The sequence below is a fragment of the Scyliorhinus torazame genome, chromosome 8 (genome assembly GCF_047496885.1).
Source record: "Scyliorhinus torazame isolate Kashiwa2021f chromosome 8, sScyTor2.1, whole genome shotgun sequence".
In the NCBI taxonomy this organism is placed as follows: Eukaryota; Metazoa; Chordata; class Chondrichthyes; order Carcharhiniformes; family Scyliorhinidae; genus Scyliorhinus; species Scyliorhinus torazame.
Window position 1 is genome coordinate 252182503 of NC_092714.1, and position 16928 is coordinate 252199430.

General features: G+C 44.5%; 1 protein-coding gene across 6 annotated transcripts in view; it reads left to right on the plus strand.

The window, feature by feature from the left end:
• Nucleotides 1-16928, plus strand: part of LOC140428539 (protein phosphatase EYA1-like) — a 324148-nt gene that overhangs the window by 65955 nt on the left and 241265 nt on the right. The gene's annotated exons all lie outside the window — the stretch shown is intronic.

The window sequence follows — 16928 nt, forward strand, 5'->3', positions numbered from 1 at the left end:
CCATATCACTCCTTTCCCCATATCCCCCTTCCCCATATCACCCCTTCCCCCATACACCCCCATATCCCCCCTTCCCCCATATTCCCCCTCCCCATATCCCCTTCCACCATATCCCTCCTTCCCCATATCCCTCCTTCCCCCATATCCCTCCTTCCCCCATATCCCTCCTTCCCCCATATCCCCCCATATCCCCCTTCCCCATATCCCCCCATATCCCTCCTTCCCCATATCCCTCCTTCCCCATATCCCTCCTTCCCCCATATCCCCCCTTATCCCCTTCCTCCAAATCACCCCTACCCCCATTTCTTCCCCTTCCCCCATATCCCCTTCCCCATATCCCCTTCCCCATATCCCCCTTCCCCCATATCCCCATCTCCCCATATGCCCCCTTCCCCCATATCTCCCTTCCCCCATATCCCCCTTCCCCATATCCCCCTTCCCCATAGCACCCCTTCCCCATATCACTCCTTCCCCCTTCCCCCATATCACCCCTTCCCCCATATCATCCCTTCCCCCATATCCCCCTCTCCCCATATCCCCCTCTCCCCATATCCCCCCTTCCCCCATATCCCTCTTCCCCATATCCCCTTCCCCCTATCCCCTTCCCCATATCCCACTTCTCCCATATCACCCCTTCCCCATATCACTCCTTTCCCCATATCCCCCTTCTCCCCATACGCCCATATCCCTCCTTCCCCCATATCCCTCCTTCCCCATATCCCTCCTTCCCCATATCAACCCTTCCCCCATATCCCCCCTTCCCCCATATTCCCCCTCCCCATATCCCCCTTCCCCCATATCCCCCATATCCCTCCTTCCCCCATATCCCTCCTTCCCCCATATCCCCCCTTCCTCATCCCCTATATCCCCCTTCCCCCATATCCCCCTTCCCCCATATCCCCCCTTCCCCTTCCCCCAATATGGCGATTTTCCCCCAATTTGTTTGAAGATTGTTTGAGTATCCAATGGTCTAATAGAAAAAATACGGTATTTGGAATATGACATTTTCTGAAAGATGAGGTCACCTCACATCTGTGTTTAATTGACATGGAAGTTTTACTTTCATTTTTGTATAAGTTTGTGGTCTTGTATTAAATTACTATCAGTTGTTGATTCAGGATTAACTAGATTTAACTAATTTTTACCGGACTTTGGAATTTATGAGATTTTGCCCTGCATTTGTTATATGTGGGGGAAACAGCAAGAAATATTTTTATTCCTAGATTATGGTAAAAGAGTACTTGAGCTTAATTAACAAAGCAGTAAATAGCACGTCTAAGCCTTAACCTATTCTGCAGCACACTCTATGCTCTGCAGAACCTTTTCAGTATCACACTAAAGCCTGGGCCATGGCAAACTCAGCCAGTTCCTCAGTAACAAGTCACTGTGTTGGGAGGTCTGTGTTGTAGTGAGGGCATGGCTCAAGGAAATCCTTGGCGGTATTGCAACAAAGCTCTGCTAATTGAAATTCCTCTCAATGTCGTACGTATTCATCATGATAACAAATGCCGGAGTTATTTATTAAATCGTCTCACCATGATTTAAGTTTTTAGGTCAGATTTCGTTGCGAGACTTACACTTGCCCAAAGATAGACTTTCCATGCTATTTTTCCATGCCACTGGTTAGTGCTGTTGCCTCACGGCGCCGAGGTCCCAGGTTCGATCCCGGCTCTGGGTCACTGTCCGTGTGGAGTTTGCACATTCTCCCCGGGTCTGCATGGGTCACAACACAAAAGATGTGCAGGGTAGGTGAATTGGCCACACTAAATTGCCCCTCAATTGGAAAAAATGTATTTAAAAAATAATAATTTTTCCATGCCACAGATAAACATTTTATGCCATTTTGCAAAGCAAGTTACTGTTAGCAGGCTAGCAGGACAGTTAGATGGTGGAGCACTCTCTACAGGCCACCTAGGGCATGTCTGAATAGGAGAAGTAACTGTGTATCAAAATAACCAATCAGATTAACAACAAACTGTTAATAAGCATTGCAGAGTTTGAGGATTACAGTTAGAGGATTACGTTTGATGACAAATTCGATACAGAAAGCAAATTAAAGAGAGGGAAATTTGGATTAAGATGAAAGAGATACAAAGGACAATTTAAAATCTGCAACAACAATTAAAATATTGTTCTTTATATTTGTTCTTGGGATGTGAGCATTGCTGTCGAGACCAGCATTTATTGCCCACTCCCAATTTATCTTGACTGCATGATGGTGAACTGTCTTCTTCAGCCGCTTTCAGTCCATGGGTTGTAGCTATACCAATTGGGGAGGGTGTTACAAGGCTCTGACCCAGTGACAGTGAAAGGATAGCATTATAGTTCCAAGTCAGGTGGTGTGTGATTTACAGAGGAACTTGCAGATGATGGTGTTCCCATGCATTCTTGGGTTTGGATGATGCTGTCAATGGAGCCTTGGTGAGTCGCTGCTGTGCATCTTGTAGATGGTACACATGCCACCACTGTACATCAGGTGGTGGATCAAACCGGCCACTGTTGTCTCAGATGGTGTCAAATTTCTTGAGCCTGATGGAATGAGGTTCCAAACTTGTTGAAATGAATTTTCCATCCCAAAGGGATTTGACGTTAATTAAGATTTAGCACAACATTAAAAGGTTACTTAAATAAAAATTGCTGTGACAACTTTTTGTGGCACGTTTAGCTCATGCTATGGAACAAGTACAGGAACTTCATGCCATTTAATACATTTAAATTGGAACCGGACATTGAGATACTATTTTTACCCAGCTCATGGAGGAGTGGCACATTTCATACAGCCCCTCCTTGGTTTTCACACTTAACTGCTCGTGTGATGTTGCTGTCTAATTGGTCCCCGGCAATGTGATGTAAAAAAATCTGACACATTGTATCAGGAATTTGTGAATAAATACCACATAAGTGTGAATGCTTGTAGTAGTTCTTCCCTTGGCTTTCTCTACTCTAAGAAAAGACATCTTGGCTTCTCTGTTCTCTCTACATAACTGATGTCCTAAATCCCTGTAATCATTCTGATAAATCTCCTTTGTATCCATACCAAAGCCTTCACATCCATTCTAAAATGTGGTATCCTGGATTGAACACAATACTCCAGCTGTGGCCAAACCAGTGACGTATAAAGATTTGGCACAACTTTGTTTTTGCCACTCAAACTGTTTAGAAATGACAGGCATATCAAACACCAAAAACGCTGTTGAACATACGTTTGGTGTCCTGAAAACATTTTTCCTATATTTAGTTCTGTATAATTTACAGAAAATACACAAACCTTCACAATGCTCCATCAAATGATCCAGCTGAGGATGAATTGCGTTCACTCAGATCTTGCGGTAATGACGATGTTGAAACTATCAGGGTTCACCGCCATTACCCCCCTGAAATTGACAGAAACTTCTGGAATCCACACATGTACGGTTAAACACGGAAATGCCAACGTTTCTTTCAGTGATGCTACCCCTCACAGATTGTAATCAATTAGGAATCACCAAGCTAACCGAAACTCGAGTCGCATTATGAAAACCCTTGAAAAGGATACACCCTGTTGAATGAAGTATGACTGGGTTTTAAACTGTGCAGCAATGATATTTATGTAATGTCTGCACTATGATAAGAAATTTGATTTATATTTAGTTTTTTCAAAGTTTATTATTTTTTAGCTTCTACTTTAACGCTAAGGGTCAGTTCCAATCAGTTATTTCTGCTCTAAAATTTTAAAATATGATTCAGTGATTTTTACTTACTGATTCGCTGTCTGTGAGAATACTTCAATGTGATTGGCTGATAATCCTATTTGATGACATCACCGTTGCTGCACTCCTGGTGATCTCATCGACTTGGCGTCAGATTTAAACTGATGTCAGGAAAGGGACAATCATTAGATCTTTGTGGGTTGCTTCCTTCAAGGTCAGTGACGAACATAATTACTTTGTCACTGACTGTAAAATCCAAAGCCGTTGAAGTATTGGTGGACATGATGTTGATGGACACCAAATTCCAACAACCTGTAAAGAGAAAATAAGATGCACTGGCAGTAGCAAGGGAATTAAGTACAAATTTATACACAAATGTTTCATTCAAATTGGCAGGATATTCCAAATATCCTATAGCTATATCATACTATGTGAAGTTGACTGAATCACTGTAGGAACAGATATTTCCAATATATGAAGTTTGAAACAAAGCAGACATAATATGACAACACTAATCCTTATTAAGAGCTGCATAATAGAAAGAAACTACACCCTGAATACTTCTTATGAGCCCTAAACGTTTCTGAAATCTAATATGTCATATTCTAGGAGGACATTGGGCAGATTGCCCTGTAATTTTGTAACTTACATGCACAGAACTGATGTTGGTATATAATAGTGTTTTGTAACTTATTTCTGATGTAAATTAATTCTGAAATGAAAATTTAATGAAAACCACGCACAGTAATATTTACTGCAACTGTGCTTATTTCATAAAACCAAGCACTTGCACATCCCTCGTATGTTGTACTTATTGGGCTGGATGTTCGGTCCCCAGCAGGACTGGGCAGGTTCAGAAATTAACGCCGTCAGCCGAAAGGCTGTTTCCTCAGCTCCATCATGTTTCCGGACCATCTTTTGCGAAAACGGCACAGCTAACCAATAAAATTCCAGCCAATCGCCAGGTTCCAGCACAGGCAGGACCCAGTTTAGGTGCATAGAGGCGAGCACCCAGTGGTAGGCCGGGGGCGTTCAAGCACTCCAGGCATTTTTAGTACACCCCGTGCCTGCCTGCAGCAGCAGCCAGAGACCACCCTGTAGAAGTCTTCTCCCCTGACAGTGGTCACTTGCCTGCTCAATTTATCTTTAATTACTGATTAGTAAAGGTTGGAGAGAGATGCCTACATGTTGAAGTGCCCTCTATTTTACTTACCCTCCACTACAGTTTGCTGCTGCTTTCAAGCTGGAAGGCCTCTGGTTGGCCCTTCACCTTCAAGAGTCCATGCAGCACCCCTGATGAGATGAAGAACCGGTCTCCTTGCCAGTTGAGAGGGTATCCTGTGCAAATGCCAGTGAGTGACTGTTCATGGAGGCATGTTCAGAACCCAGAAAAAGCCCCATTGTCTGTTTCTCATCCTTGAGGGAAAACCCAGACCCATGTGTCTTCACTGAGAACCTTGTATTCATTTTCAGGGACTGGTTAGTTGTACGTCAGAGCCCCATTGTAGCAAGTCGAATGGATTGTGCAGATGCGCCCACTTTGACATTGAAAGAATCTGCACTGAAATGATAGAAAGAGCAAAATCACAAATTATTGCCTTTGCCTCGGGGATACAAGTTTCTTTTTCTGCTCACTGGATGATGTACTTGAGGGAAATAGTAAATCTTTTAACACCACACTCAGAAATTGAGAGTGAATAAATCAAGGCCTTAAATCAATCTACCGTTGCTATTTGACTAATATTGTGCCTCATATTTTGTAGATGTCCTGCCAATTGAATTTTTTAAAGTAATTTTTAAATCATTTTCAGTAATGAACAATTAAAAGGAATAAATAGTCCTGATTTGTGTTTGTATGTTGAGTGTACCTTAATTAGGCTCGAATTCTCTCACTGAGTGGAGTTTATTAGACTGCTGCCTGGGATATTGGTCTCTCGCTGAAAGCAATGCAATGGGGGACATGCCTTCAATCTGGACATGAAGATGGTGGCCCAAGACTTGCTGGAAATTGTGCCTCAGGCTGCATCTACATGTGAATTGTGAACGACAATTGGGGACCTTGAAAGAGATTGCTGGTGTGAGGCCTAGAAGTTCCAGCTAGCTCTAATCTGGGGAGGGTCGGGGGTGTTGGGGGTGGTGGTGGGAGGAGGAGGAATGTGGGGTTTGGTGTTCCTGTTCCTCCTCATTATAAAATAAATGAAAAAACGGAAAGATTCAACAGAATTTGGGCACAAAGATCAAGGCTGGCTCACTGGTAGAGTATTGAGGAGGTGCTGCACTGTCACAAGTGCACCTTTCAGATGAAACTTTGAACCAAGGCCCTCTTGCCCCCTCAGGCAGATGTAAAAGATTTCAGAGAAGAGCAGAGGAGTTATCCCTGGTGTCCTGGCCAATATTTAATCCCTCAAAAAGTAACAGATTATCTGGGAATTATCACTCCAGTGTCTGTGGGGCCGAGCTGTTTACAAATCGGCTGCATGTTTCCTATTTTACAACACTGACTACACATCCAAAGTACTTAATTGGCTGTAAACCACTTTGAGAAAGGTACTATATAAATGCAAGATTTTCTTCTTTCTTTTTCTTTCTTTCTTTAACCCGTCCTTCGGTAGCTCCCAGTAGTCCCTTTCAGGAAAACTGATCAGGCTGCTGTGGACCTGGAAAAACTGGGCGGAGCAAGCTCCATGCATCTTTTGCGTGGATGTGCGTGTATCAGTGGTGGTTCAGCTGTTACTGCTCTTGACTCGGAGTTTCAAGGCCCTATGCTCAAGACTCCTCTCGGGCTGGAGGGCAAATCTCGAGGCTGGCATTCCAGTGAAGCGCTAAGGGAGCACTGGATTGTCAGAGGTGCCACCATTTGGATGAATGTTACCTATTTGAGTGGATGTAAAATGTCCCATGGCACTGTTTCAAAGATAAGCAGGGGAGTTAACCATGGCCAATGTTTACCTTTCAAACAACATTACAAAAACTGATTATCTGGTCATTACCACATTGATGTTTGCAGGAACTTGCCAAGTGCCTGTTGGTTGCTGCGTTTCCTACATTGCAATAGTGACTACACTTCCAAAGTACTCTGAGATGCCTGGTAGTTTGGAAAGTGCTCTAAAAATTCAAGTGTTTCTATCTTTTCATTAGCCTTTGGGTTGTAAAACAGACAGTAGGCCCCCAGAGTGGCATATTGAAGGAACCCTACTCCTGTTTCAGGTGGGCGTTTGGACATTGCAGCGCACTCTGGAGGCAATTGGGCATGGGAAATTGCATTTGGGAATCAATCACCCCAACGTCTATTCTTCATCCAGAAATTGGGCATGACATGGGTCATTTCCTCCCCTGTTATATGTTCAGATTGCAGTGGGATTAAAATCAAAGAGAGTTACGCTACCTAAGGAAACCAGCTCGCAATCATTTCTGTGCACAATATTTGCCAGAGTAATATTTTATTCTTACTATTCTCACTGAGCCTTCATTGCCTGAATCAAAGGCATTATTACTGTTATATAACCTGTACAGGTCTTACGGGTTAGGGATGAAGAGGTCTCTTCATTCACCTGAGGAAGGAGCAGCGCTCCGAAAGCTAGTGACATCGAAACAAACCTGTTGGACTTTAACCTGGTGTTGTAAGACTTTGTACTGTGCTCACCCCAGTCCAACGCCGGCATCTCCACATCAGGGTTAGGGATGATTATTACCCTGTGGATCTTACACAGTACCCCCCCACACGATCAGGATGCGGGGGACTCTACACAATACCTGCCTTTGTATAAATAGAGTCGGCCAGGAAGGCACCGACTATATAGAGCTACTGGAGCTGTACATAATAGTTTTCATTTCAACCAAACTTGGTGTGGACTCTTCGATGCCGTTACAAAAATTACTCGCTTCATTTCACCATATTTCACTTAATGTGTTACTATTCTCCTTTATCTTTCCCTCCTCATTTAGCTCCTCCTTGTGTCTTTGCTCATTCCCCGATTGGAAATGTAGCCAGGTCAGTACCTGTATCATCATTTTGTGAGCTATAAATGAGTGGGTAAGTTGTCCTCTTCTCCTGTCAGAGAAAATTTCCCCTGTTTGCCATTTTGTAGCAAATAACGTGAGGTTTCTCCGGAAATAGATATGAAGGAAAACTCCCCCCACCCCGTTATTTCCCAACCTCCCCCAGGAACCAACCACGCAACCTATGTTTGAAACTGTGGATATGAACACAAGTACTGTTCTTTCCTGGCTACTTGTTACACATCAGCAAGCTGCATCACCATCATCACACCGGCTGGCTTTGGTTTGAAAAGACACACACAGCCTTGTTTTGCCAAGATTCAACTGCTAATCAAAATCATGTGGGATCTCTGAGCATCCGATTACACAACATAAATGGCCAATAAATGTGTGAGACAAACACTTGCCACGGAACGCATACCACGTCCCTCAGACCATGCAGGGACCGTACAATTTTAGCACAAAATGATTGAAATGAAGGAGAAACAATTTGAAACAGCTGCACTCTCCCCCAATCATTCGAAGTGATCTGCTATAAATCTAAGAAACAACCACACATGTACATGCAACCTCCGGCTTGTCAGCCCCGTGATTGCAAATGAAAGCAGAAGCAAATTTGAGTGAAATGAATAAAAGGGCAGCCGTCACCATCCCGCTCTTGTGAAAAGCAATGCAGAGCGATCTTTGCTTCTCAAATTTTCTTCAACTTTGACTGAATTGCATTTATTTATCCAAGTAGTGGCGACTATTTTGAGTGTAGGATATTCTGTTTACTTCTGGCAAATGCTTCATGCCTTTTGCCACACAAGATTTGTGCCTTTCTTTTGTAGGAGGTTTTCTCTCTTCATTTGGTCTGGGGCGGCAGTGGTTAGCACAGCTGCCTCACGGCGCTGAGGACCCGGGTTCGATCCCGGCCACAGGTCACTGCCCGTGTGGAGTTTGCACATTCTCCCCGTGTTTGCATGGGTTTTGCCCCCACAACCCAAAGATGTGCAGGGTAGGTGGATTGGCCACTCTAATTGCCCCTTAATAAGAAAATTCGAATTGGGCACTCTAAATTTATGGGCCGGGATTCGCCTTTCCGGGGACTAGGTCCCCACGCTGGCGGGAAAACCGGCCCCAACCACTCCAGCATCAACAGCCCCCGAAAGCCCAGCCGGCGCCGAAGGGACGGGACGTGCGTTCGCGTATGCACCAAAGGGCCGGCATAGTCTCGCGCATGTGCGGAACCATGCGTGTTTTGGCGCATGCGCAGTGGGTTCTCTTCTCCCTGCCGGCTATGGCGGAGCCCTACAGGGGTCGGCGCGGAAGAAAGGAGTGCCCCCATGGCACAGGCCCACCCGGGGTCGGATCCCTCCGCGGCCCCCCGAGGACCGCCCCCGCCGACTAACCTGCCATGTCCCGCCGTGTGGGACCACACCTAACCCACGCCAGCGGGACTGGCTAAAAACGGCCGGCCGCTCAGCCCATCGGGGCCCGGAGAATTGCCGGGGAGGCCACTGCCAATGGCCCCCGACCGGCGTGGCGTGAACCCCACCCCGCCCGAAAAATGGCGCTGGAGAATACGGCAGCTGGCGTTGGGTTGGCGGGGCGGGATTCGCTACGCCTCCCGGGGATTCTCCGACCCGGCGGGGGGTCGGAGAAACCTGCTGATATTTTTTTAAATCTCTTCATTTGGCCTAGTAGAGCGATTCTGTTGAATCAAATAGACGTTTAAGATTCTGTGGTATCATTCAACGGAGAATGGAAAGTCTTCTCAACATCCTGACCAACATTCTCCTCTCAATAAATAAATATGTATGAGTTACAAGTGCCAGGTACATACTTAAATAAATCTATTTCTTGCCTTATTCCTGACCTCCATAATAATATAATTAAAAGTAGACTAGATATTAGAAACAAACAGAATACAATACATCAGATTTATTTATAAAAATTGCGTAAATATATCCAGCTGTATGTAAGTCTAAATATATCAGATTATATAATGATATATAATCAGGTAAAATTATATATAAATATATCATAATGTCAGACGTAACGATACAGCATTTTCTATGTTTGAAATATCTCTCTAATTAGAGAAAGTGATATGTTGAAGTAAGAAATGTTTAAATCGCTTCAGATCCAGCATTTTCACTGTCTCCAAGATGTTTCATGAAAAACTGCAGTATTTAAAGCAAAAAACTGTGCGCCATGTGGCAGGTTTGGAAATTTGAAGGATTTGTCCCAGGACGCTGCCCTGTGCCAAATCATTGGATTGATCTATAATCTCACTCTATTAGATTATTCACCAACTGTCATCCTCTGATGTAATTTCACAGCTTTTCCATTGGCCACCTAATACATATAAATGAGCTGCATATTATTTCTTGAACACACTGTTCCTCTGATGTAGAATGTGCTGTTCACTAGTGTTACTTTTTCTGATGTAATATATATACTTGCTTGTTTGGCAATTTAACAGCCAACAGACCGCTCTCCCCACCATCTCAAAAACAATCAGTGGCTCGGGAAGGGGGTCGACATTCTGAGATTGCTCAAGAGGCAGGATTAAACACAACCTCCATTCACATATACTATTCCCTGCTGATTTTTCTTTTAAACGGATTTTTAATCTAAGAAACATCACCTATCCCAGTAGCAGGCAGAACCCAAACACTAATTGGACCTAAACCTTCCCCTCCCCTCAGTAAACCAGAACCCACCCCGCTTTCAGGCAAAATGCAACCCAATCCAGATTCACTTGCAGACAGAACTCGATCTAGTCCAACCCCCCTTTCAGGCAGAATTAATTTTGTCCCCCTTATCAGATAAACCTCAGCCAGCCTAATCCTGCTTTCAGGAAGGAGCCAAATGGGTCAAATACTGATTGAGATCGAAGATGATCCAACTCTGCTTTCAGATGGTACATAAGTTTAGTGACTTGAGGAAGCGGGCAAAAATCGGACATTAATTTATTATAGCTGTATACAAAGTTCTGCGTAAAGCAGCATCTCGCTCCCAGTACAATCCTACAATCCTTGCTGGGAGGTCTAGCCTGTCTAGGCCCTGCTTTTACATCCATACACAATGAGCCCCAGGCGGGTGGCCTCTGCCCCCTATCTGGGAAGCTCGTACTCCACGGGTCCCACGGGGAGATCAATGATGGTTTCCCCGTGGTCCTCGTGGGGTTATGACACTGAGCCAGTATAATTCTACCCTGTTTCAGGCAGAATCCAATTGAAAGTCACTCGTAGGCATGGCTCAACCTCACCTGACCACACTCTAGGTTATACACCCAGCCAACCCAACCACATTCACAGGTAGGAACCCAACCAAACCCTCAGTCAACCAGAAATAGCTTCAGAGTAAGGTCACTGGTTCCACCATCTTACTGACAAGAGCTTCAATCATTGAAAGTCGAATGGATTCTGTGATTCTTTCCATGTTACAACGGGACAATATTGGAAGGGGATATAATCAACAAAAGGAAGTAAATCAATGCAAGGACTCAATAGTCATGACATAAACTGTACGCTCAGATAGAAAAAAAACATCCAATGACACTATTGGGATGAAAGGAGGGGAGTTCTCCTGGTGTCCTGGACAATATTTATCCTACAACCAAAATCATAAAAGGAAAACAAATTACTAGGTAATGATCTCGTTGCTGTTTGTGGGACCTTACTGTATGCAGAATGGTTGCCATATTTCTTTACAGCAGTGACTACACTTCAACAGTTCCTCATTCGGTGTGAAATATCTTCAGGATATCTTAAGGCTATGAAAGATGCTACAAAATTGCAAATTATTTATCTAAAAGGAAAGAGCAGGCATATATACAAACTATAACAAATAGAGAGGGTGGCACAGTGGTTAGCACTGCTGCCTCAAAGTGCCAGGGACACGGGTTCGATTCCGACCGTGGGTGCCTGTGTGGCGTTTACACGTTCTCCCTATGCGTGGGTTTCCTCCGGGTGCTCGGGTTTCCTCCCACAGTCCACAGATGTGCAGGTTAGGCAGTTTGGCCATGCTAAATTGCCCCTCAGTGCCCAGGGGTGGCAGGTTAGATGGGGTGGCGGGGGAGTGGGCCTGGGTAGAGTGCGCTTTCAGAGGGTCGGTGCAGACTTGATGGGCCGAATGACCTCCTTCTGCACTGGGGGGATTCAATGATTCAATGAGAGAGGAAGCTCCAGATGCAGAAATCGTCAAAAAGGATAAATAGGATAAAAGTGAAGGGAAAGAATTAAGAAAGAGTGGAAAGAAGGATAAAACTAAATAGAAGATGAAAGACAGGAATTGCAGGAGTCCTTTTTCACATAACATACAGAATAAAACTCCCTGTTCTGTCCCAGATTTCCACAGAAATTGACAGAATAAATAATTGAAAATAAGTCTTTATTCCTTTTTACAAATTAAAATGATTGTTTCTTTCGCAAAGAGTCTCGCAGTAATTTAGTTGAGCACATTCATGTAAATCAGGTTAAAAATCGATTGTGGAGCTATTGCTGTTGTGACTGAAAACTTCATAGTGTGGGGGCCAGGGAGAGATAATAATCTTTTATTGTCACAAGTATGAAGTTACTGTGAAAAGCCCCTTGTCGCCACATTCTGGCGCCTGTTCGGGTAAGCTGTTACAGGAATTGAACCCGCGCTGCTGGCCTTGTTCTGCATTACAAACCAGCTGTCTAGCCCACTGAGCTAAATCCATTAACATGAACAGCGATGACATTTCCACATAGCGCCCCTGTGGATAACTTTGATTAGATTGGTCGAGTCCAAAACTATGCCCGCTGTGGCTGAGTTATGGCCCTACACCAAAAAACGTCTAAGTAATATAACATAAATTCTATGATTTGAAATAAAGATACCAAAGACAGTGGAGAAAAAGCCGATTGGAAGCATCAAGCTGCAGAGAATGAAACTTAACTTTTGAGCCTTATCCTAGGGTTCGAGGTACTTAAGAAATGTACCGGGCACAGCCCTGGGTCACTGTCCGTATGGAGTTTGCACATTCTCCCCGTATTTGCGTGGGTTTCGCCCCCACAACCCAAAGATGTTCAGGGTAGATGGATTGGCCACGCTAAATTGCCCCTTAATTGGAAAAATGAATTGGGTACTCTAAATTTATTTAAAAAAAAGAAATGTACCAGGCAATGCATTATATGGGTCATTCTGTTACGTGAAAATAAATGAACTGCCGTTGGATGTACATTCTCAGTGGTTTGTTTTTGAAGATCACTGTCTTTTCCAGAGCCTGGATTATTTAGGAAGGCTTCGATCAAACACTCCCGTTCAAGTTTAGATCAACCCAAGCTATGAATTTTCTTTTTAAAATGTTATAATACTTTATTTCAAGCGATCTCACACTCTCCACTTTTTGTACCTCTATCAGCTTTTCATCCTTCGCTTCACTAACCATTGCCTGTAGCGAGAGCGAAAACATGCAATGCTATACACTGCCAGTGCCCATGAACCAGCTGTCAAAAGGTTGGCAGGGACCATCATACGGCGAGAGTCTCTAATTTTCCCTCCCGCACCCCTGCAGATTTGCAAGTTGTTTGCTTGGTTCAGCAGAGTGTTTCTAAATAGGATACAGAACGTAAAGGCTTGCCAGGCCTGGAGTTTACACAATATGCTTCCAGCTTCCTATCAGTTTGCTTTAGAAATCTATGTGTGTGTGCAAATGTGACGAGCAGGGGTAGCGGGCTGTAATTATCAATTCATACAATCAGCCTCCAGGTCAACACTCAGATACTAAGCACATTTTATAAAGATGTGTTTCATTTGAGGCGCACGTGTATGGTCAGCTAGTCTTCAGCCAGCAGCCCCTGGAATTATAGGCCACTGGTTGGGGGAGTGTCTATAGATAAACTTTCACAGCAGAAGTCACATCTGATGTACATTAATCAATAAAGTATGAACATGCATTCACAATGGGACAGACTGTGAGCATGCTGAGATAGGGCTGTGAAGTTCTTATTGCAACTGAGGCGGTGGGGGAGGGGTGAATTCACTGCTATTAGCTGAACATCACTGGGGACTTAATGCATGACTTCTCTCCCGTGAGCAGATTGCTAGGAGCTACCTTTTTTGCAGGAGTTTCCTCCTGCTTACCTTGACTAAGCTGTGCTGCTTGATGAGCAGAAGAGTTTCGGGGAGGTCCATTCCCCAGCTGTTGCTTGCGATAATGAATGACCCTCAGTCATTCTGCTGCTTTCTGCGAATAGGGTGGGGGGGGGGGGGGGTGCAGGAGGAGCAGATATCCAGGAGGCAGAAGAAAAGAGCAAAGTAATACTAACCTATGCACAATAATGCTCAAAGAAAGCATTTGCTTCCAATCTGGCTGGTAGAAATGTGCCTTTCACATTTGGCTCCTAGCTTCATAAAATGAAATGTGCAACAGATGGACCCGCATTAATGAGAAATTTGTTTCGCTTTTATCAGATTTAAGTTTAATTGATCACTGCGTTTTGATGCTATTAAAAAGCAGGTGAGTGAAAGTCATGGCAATAAATATGGGTTCACCCAGAGGCAGGTTTAAATAAACATCTTAGGAATTCCACAGAATAAAATTCATTTCAAAATAAAGTTGATTGGCAGGAAAATTATTTATTGCGACTGACTTTCACACAGTTCATGCTGCAGACCTGTGGTGGATCTGTTTGTTGACAAGAGGATAATTATTGGAATTATTGACTATGTTGTTGGTGGGCTGTTCACCTTATTCAAGCAAAAATTGTTTAATAATCTTTATTAGTGTCACAAGTAGGCTTACTTGCTTACTTAACACTGCAATGAAGTTACTGCGAAAAGCCCCTAGTCGCCACACACCCGGCGCTTGTTCAGGTACACCGAGGGAGAATTTAAAATGTCCAAATTACCTAACAAACACGTCTTTCGGGACTTGTGGGAGGAAACCGGAGCACCCGAAGGAAACAGACACGGGGAGAACGTGCAGACTCCGCACAGACAGTGACCCAAGCCGGGAATCGAACCTGGCCCCCTGCCGCCTGAGTAAGGGTTATTCATCACAAGAGTTTATAATTTCTATTTATTCATCTGGTAACGCATTGTAATTAGTGACGTTTTTGTTAAACTGCGAGGTAAAAATGACCCAGCGTAACCAGGACCAAATTCCAACCAGCAACACTAGAGTTACTCGCTGTACCAAGTGTGCAGTTCATGGTTATAGCAGGCTAATGGTTTCTCCCTGTACCTATTTCCTGTTTAGTCAACAGGTAAGGATTACTCATGGCTTTTTGTGCGGAATTTCTGCTTAATAAGGTCAGAAGAGGGTTGCTCAACATGTGAATCTGTGCCTCCTGCTTATTTAGCATGGTAAGATTGTGATAACTGCGCAATATAATGACATTGGGTCAGGAATACTGTCTGCCTTTATTCAGTAAGTCAGGCTAATTTACTCTGAACGTATGGGGTGGTATGGCACGCCCTTATCTTTAAACCTTTTCAAATTAAGTCCTACCTTCAAGATTAAGTCAATAGCTCACAGGAAACTGGTGGCACTGGTTTCATGGTTGTTTAAAGGTGGAGTTCAGCGAGGAGGTTTGGATATGGCCAATGGGAAGATTTGAAAACTTAATTGTTCAACAACTATATGAAAGTAAGCCATGAACTCACAAAGGCTCATATCATTGCCTGCCATCTTTATACAGTTAACTTAGTGGACTAGCTATGTGTTTGTTACATCTAATATTCTTGCAGCCTCAGAAGAAGGAGAGGATGTGACAAAGGAGGGCTGTCGCAGGCCAGCAGCAGACAGCACCAGGGGGGGCAGGATGGCGAGGAAGCAGGCATCCAGGCAAGGTATCATAGAAGATAGATACCAGCGCATTACCCCATCTTCAAGTCTAGCGCCAACTACCTGAAAATGCCCAAGACGCAATGCCAGATATGGCTGAATCTGCCTGAGAAAGCGGTCACAGAGATATGTAGAATCCTGCAGCAAGACCTGCAGTCACGTGGATTTGGCCCATGCAAGTGGGCCTCATGGTGTCTATGATGCCACACACAGGAGCACAAAGGAAGTGACCACTGCCCTCTTCTATTATGCAAATGAATTCATCAAATTCTCCACAGGTGAGCACAGCTAGCCAGCCAGGACACTGGGCTTTGGGGCATCACCCATTTCCATAGAGGTCATTGACTGCATGTGGTCATTAGAGCTCGCTGGGATCAGCCAGCAGCATTTGTGAATTGTAAGGGCTTTCACTCTTTGAACATCCAACTTGTGTGAGACCACAGGCATAGACGCATGCATGCCTATGTTTATTACCCCCAGAGCTCCTCATGAGTCATACATTTTGCGCAATTCTCAGGTCCCAGAGGCTCCAGCCCTAGTTAACAGTTGGATCCTGAGGGATGAGAGCTATTCCTTTTGGACATGGTTGATGACATCCATGAGGCGTTCCCTCTGTACAGCAGAAGAGTGGTACAGTGCAGCTTATGCCTCCACCAGACCCATCACTGAGCAAAGCATTAGTGTGCTGAAAATTAGTTTTTGCTGCCTTGTCTGACCTTGGGGCGGGGTCTGCAGTAAGCAATTAGCCTAGCCTAAAAAGGATCATAGGCATCTCTCTCCATTGGAGAGAGAGATTCAATTGGTTATACATAACTTTAGGGGCACCACTCCATAAGCATGGGGCAAGGTGAGGAACCAGGCCTCCGTGAATTACAATAGCCAGTATGGGGATTGAACCTACACCATTGGCATAAGTTTTCATCACGTGCTAGCCATCTAGTCAGTTGAGCTAACTGCTCATCAAACACCTCCACCAAAGGGTTCCTCAGTACATACCACATACAGTCATGGTCTGCTGTGCACTGCACAACTTGGCCATACAACGTGGAGAGCCTGCAGGGAGGAGCAGCATGCTTCCTCAGATTAGGATGAATTGGATGAACCTGCAGGAGGAGGTCATGAATGTGCAGGAGCTTTTGCTGGATGCCAAGGCCGTGGAGAGATGCGCGAAGAACGCTGGGGAAACCTCTTACCTCACTCTTTGGTGGGTTCGGTGTGTAACTGCATGAACATGACCCCCATCACCAGAACTTCAATGCCCGTTCAGGATGTCTACCAACCCCTGGCAGCCTCCCTCTAGGATCTACTTCTGAACCATCATCCTCTATCACCTAGAAGAGCAAGTGGATCTTTGTGATATACATTGATCCCGAGGACATCTGTCTTGTACTTGGACATGTGTCTCTCAGCCTACCATGACTAAGAACTCTGATCCG